The sequence below is a fragment of the Anoplolepis gracilipes genome, chromosome 1 (assembly GCF_047496725.1).
Source record: "Anoplolepis gracilipes chromosome 1, ASM4749672v1, whole genome shotgun sequence".
Classification (NCBI taxonomy): Eukaryota; Metazoa; Arthropoda; class Insecta; order Hymenoptera; family Formicidae; genus Anoplolepis; species Anoplolepis gracilipes.
This window is the reverse complement of record NC_132970.1, coordinates 12,946,637-12,952,636: the sequence shown is the minus strand read 5'-3', so window position 1 is coordinate 12,952,636 and position 6,000 is coordinate 12,946,637.

The following is a 6,000-nucleotide window of genomic DNA, read 5'->3' as shown; positions in this document are numbered from 1 at the left end:
GTACGTGTCTAGTGACAGGCATGAGTCATTCATTCTTACTCCGGCGGGCGTAGTGTGCGCACGTGTTTTTACTCCGATGTCGGCGCCGGTGCCGGCACGTGCGCCTCGCGTTCGGTCACCTCGAGGTCGAGCGCGCCGTACACATTTCTCGCGACGATAATATACGTAATAATATTACGATAAATCTTAACGTGTTAAAGTACGTCTAAAATGACTCCGAAATAAAATAATAACATTCGACCTTGGTGACATATAGCGCGCTATTGTTTTTGACATTCGTCTCGGCTCTCGGCTCTCGGTTCTTGGCTTCATCGCGATCGCGGTCGTGTTTTCGTTCATATTTCCTGATTTCGATCACGAAATTATGTTGTCGGGGAACATATTTGATGCCGACTAACTGGGATTCTCTCAGCGTTGCTTTCCAGTGAAAAATGATTGATTGAGAAAGATGTTGCCAAATGGATGTCGATTATCGGCGTTTAATTTGCATTTTTTCAATCGTCATTTCTTACCGGGCAACAACGTTTACACGCCTCAGTATCGCGGCTGAGGCGAATGCCGGCCGCGTAGAACGTATGTTCAGTATAGAGAGATACATGAACGCGCGGTTAATATTGAGCTAACGCTCGATAATCGGTTGTTGAGAGCACGGTCTCTGCTTCGGCAACGGGTTTCGGTCTTAGTCGATTAGAGGTCGGTCGATTGTTGAAATAAATCGTTGATGGGCCCCTTTTTTTGTACCGGCAGAACGACGTATCGCATTGAGGACGTCGACTGGAGGATTTAGGTCATGATTTACGCTCAGTAAAGAGGTCCGATCTAGTTGATAAATGTTCAGATTGTTGAACATTCATGAAATGGGTGTTCCTCTTGATCCGTCTACCAGCCCTATGACGTATCATGTGGACTGTCTGTATGATAGACACATATGCTCATCAGAAATCGTGCCTAATGAGTTTGAGTCGGTCTGAGATGCGGAACTGCACGAACGAGAATCGAGCGTACCCCATTCGCGATCGATTCCCTCGATCTTCCGTCCTCTTCCGATTCGGACTTAAACCTTTGCTCGGAGTTTGATCGCGCCCGACTTGTCGACTTCAAATATGATTCTCGTGCGTGATGAAATGGGATTTTCGATCGTTTCGAAATTCGGAAGTGCCGTCAAAGTATCGCGCGTAAAAGTGCGGAAGTGCCGTCCAAACTATCGCGCGTTTTTACTTTCGTACGGTTTAAAATATTGCGCGATTTTATTTTTGTGCCGTTTCAGCAAATTCAAAAAACTATATTGCGCGTATAATAGTTCCTGACGTCCCTTACAATCTGAGAGGAGGAGGAGGCCTAGGAGAGGCATCCTGCATCGGCGGAGCAACCCCAGGGTAAATATAATTTGTATATTATTATTTGTAGATTAATTATTATAAATCACGTATATGATTTAATTCAGTTTATTTGTTGATTGATTTCAACAAGAGAAACTCAGAGATAAAGACTTTTACATAAATTTTATAAAAGTCTATTTATTTAAAAAATAGTCCTTTTTTTAATTATATAATTATTCGATATTTATATATCTGCTTATTATTGTACGCATCGAATATAAATTTATTCAGTATATATATATATAATAATAAATTCTTTAATATTAATTATTTAAAATCGCTGCTATAATTTGGACTTTATATTTGTATGTTACAGATAACATATAGCTTCAATATCGACAACTCCGCTGTTGCGCATCAGTGTCGGTGAGTGAGAAAAAGCTTTTATTATATTTTAAAGCAACGGATTTGTGTAGAGATTTGTAGATGTAGATTAATAGACTTGTAGATAAAGATGTAGATTGTAGATAAATTCGTTGCTTTAACCCTCGGACGGCGGATTGCATGCATGCCGTACTCTGGGTCAATTTTAAATTATTTTTTTACGTATTCCAAGAAAAAATTTTATATTACATTTTTCATTTACTTTTTTTTTAACTTTTGTTAAAATAGATATACCATTTGTATATTAAAATTGAAAGAAAAAGAAAAATAATTTGTATCTTTAAAATTGTTTTATAAAAATCTAATATATATAATTAAAATAAATATTTCATGTATGTCTTGCATAAAACTGGAATAAATCGTATATTTTAAAAAATAAAAATATACGATTTATTCCAGTTTTATGCAAGACATACATGAAATATTTATTTTAATTATATATATTAGATTTTTATAAAACAATTTTAAAGATACAAATGTTTAATGACCCGCCGACAGAGGGGTTGATATGCATGCTAATATATTTTACATACACCGAAAAAATTATATTCTCAGCTTAAGAATATTTCATTTAACTTTATAATATATTTCTTTAAAATAAACATTAAGATCTTCTTACAATTAGTTTAAGAGAGAAATCTTCTAAAGAGTACTTTCAGATATTCTTAGCAAGTAAGAATATACTTATATACTGAATAGAATATTTTCTTATCATTATATTATTTAATATTTGAGATTATGAATCCCAATAACAAAAAAAAAAGGAATTTTACAAATAGACATTTGCTATTTATTAAAATTTTGACAAGTTAAATATATATAATATATTAATATATACAATAGTTTTAATTTCATTATAAATAAGGTGTTTTAAAATATATCACGGTAAAAAATTATTCTACATTATTCTACTAGTCTACATTTAGAATACAATTTTTTCGGTATATACATGATTATATTTGTTATATATCTTTTGCAACTTTCGACGACTAATGATACGCATTTACAAAACGATTGTATTGTAATATCATACGATTCTAAATGAATATAAGTCGTCTTATTTGCCGGTGATAATTATTACCGGCAGTAGAAGAAGTTATTTTTCTTCCTCAATTCTTGGCTCGTAGAAATCGAGTTAAAATAACTATAGCCAGGAGCAACAAAGGTAGGTCCAACTGGCTGGAAAAATATAAATAACGTGGTCAAAATGGTAAATTGGCGAAAAGACGTAAAAAATATATATGATCGTGATTTCTTAAATCTTACTGCGAATTCCCAATTACGATCCCCAAATCGCTTTATCATGTATTTTTGCTAGTGTAATCAGCAATTAGAGTGAAGTCTACTTGGTCTGCTATGGCTATTAGGATATTGGAAAAGAAATTGAAATTTAATAAAATTAAATCTAAAGCTATAAAATTAAAGCTCTAAAATTAAATTTAAATTTAAGGGAAAAAATATAAAAATAATGTAATAATTTTTCAGAGAAATAAAAAAAATCATTAAATATAAATTATATATAAATCATAAAATATAATATATAAAAAAAGAAAAAGAAAACAATTATAAAAAAAATTATTGGATACAAATTAAATTTATATTCATAATAAAATTTAATTTAATTATGTACACATTATATATTTATTAAGATTGTATAAGATATTATTGTATAAAATTACGTTTGCATTATATTTATGTATATCTATGTCACTTCTCAAAATAAGTGTGTAAACAATGAAGGGTTAAAGGAAGAAAAAAGAGTAATAGGACAAATTAATTCACTATTTATTAAAAGCAATGGTGCAGAAAATAATAAAATATAATTTTACGTGCTTTAGTAAGGCAGAGTACATTTTTGCAATATATCGCAGTAAAATTAAATTATCGATGACGCGTCAAAAATTTGGAGAAGAGATAGATAGTCTTCACAATGAAAAATATTAAAATTTTTAATAAAATAGTACAAAAAATAATAAAATATAATTCTAAATGCTTTAGTAAGGTAAATTACATTATTACAATATATCGAAGTAAAATTGATTTATCCATGACGCTTCAAAAATTTGGAGAGCAGATAGATAGAATCTCCACAACGAAAAAAATACCATAAAATAAAATAAAATAATATACAGACGTCATTATAATAAAATGACATTTCAATAAATATTCAAAGATTATATAGAACACGACTAGAATAAAACAAATTAGCATTATTTTGTTTATTCTTCCTATTCCTCTTTTTTTTCCTCCTAACCCTCCACTGTCACCCCTCAAAATAAGTGTGTATACAATGGAGGGTTAAAGGAAGAAGAAAGAGGAATAGGTAAAATTCACTATTTATTAAAAGCAATAATGCAGAAAATAATAAAATATAATTCTAAATGCTTTAGTAAGACAGAGTACATTATTACATTATATCGAAGTAAAATTGATTTATCCATGACGCTCCAAAAATTTGAAGAGCAGATAGATAGAATCTTTACAACAAAAAAAATATAATAAAATAAAATAAAATATTATACAGACGTCATTATAATAAAATGACATTGTAATAAATATTCAAAGACTATAAAGAACCAAATTATTATAAAAATAAGATGTTTATGCGTGAGACAGATTTTTCAAATTAATTTCTAGTTTATGATAAAGTGTGCGATATCTTAATTAAATATCTTAATTTAAAAAGCTCTGTTTATTACAATTTTAGCAATTTTTTATTTTTTGTCAAGCAATTAAAATATGCTTATAGATTTACTATATAATACATACGCACACGCATACGTACAAATTTGTACATAAAAATTCAACTGTAAACGGACAGTTTGATTGTCCGTTCGTTTAACAGCATTTCTTTACGGTTATAGAGTACATAAAATTATTAATAATGCTAAAATAACTGATACATTTTTTTTAGGTAAAATGCTCGATCAAATTATGATACTTAATAATCGATAATCAGATTTTCCAATGGAATCTTAATATGTATAATAAATTTTAGCTCATAAATACAAACATAATTATATTAATGCAAAAGGAAAGTTCTATAGCTAAAGATAATCATTAAGCGTTGCAAGGCTGATTATTTTAATGAAGAAAAGATATCTTACACATATCGAAACATTAATGTTTTGAAAAATGAGATATTTTAAAAAATTTTCAAAACAAAAAAAGTAATATTACAATTGAAATAAACAAAAAATTAAGAAGCACATGCAAAACTAATATTGTTTAACTAATTCAACTGAATAATTAATAGCAACGAAATAGTTCAACCATTATATTCTCATCGCATCTTTATAATTTTCATATCCACTCACAACATTTATTGTTATACAAGTATAAAAGCAATTAAAATGCTGCAAATGTTACTTAAATTTTCGATGTAAGATAAAAAAACTTTGAAACATTGAAAATCTATTAAAATATATATTTTCTTTATTCTAATAAAATATATTCGTGACGATACGTGTGTTACGATATCTTTCGATACATGTAAAATTCTTAAGAAGTTTTGTAACATCCTAAGCAATATTTGCATCTCAAAACTGTATAGCTGATTGGCTATAGGAACATTAATAAACGAGCGTCGTGTAAAATTCTTACACATATCATACATAAATCAATCAATCATAATCATAAATAAAGTGCGCTTTGTATATTTCATGCAATGCTCTTCAAATTGTATGTAGCATAAATAATATGAAACGTCTACGAAAAATTATTAAGAACAAATATTTAACCTTCACTGAACATCAATCTTTACTTTATTCGCTTGCCATACCTTATGTTCCATATAATTTATCCTTGCTACTTTTTACGTCATTTTATTTGCAATGTTGGAAAATGAAGATGAAAGAGATTGCAAATATAGCAGACAATAATGAAAACATTTTGTGCTTGAAAAATTAGTTGACGATTACTTATCGTTTATTAGCAATTTCAATAATAGGAAACTTAATCAATAATATCATCATAATACAATTAATTTATATTATGCAAAACATCAGCTCTGTACTTATGCTTATCGATCGTTAAACTTAAAATTTATACTATATATATACATACATATATATATATATATATATATATATATATATATATATATGCGGATACAGTGGGACTATATTATATATGATATTATAATTAATATTGTATGAGGTTTGTAGTCTTATTTTTGTTTTTCTCGAAAACTATCACTCGTATAATAAAAATGGATAGGATATAAAACGTGTATTCT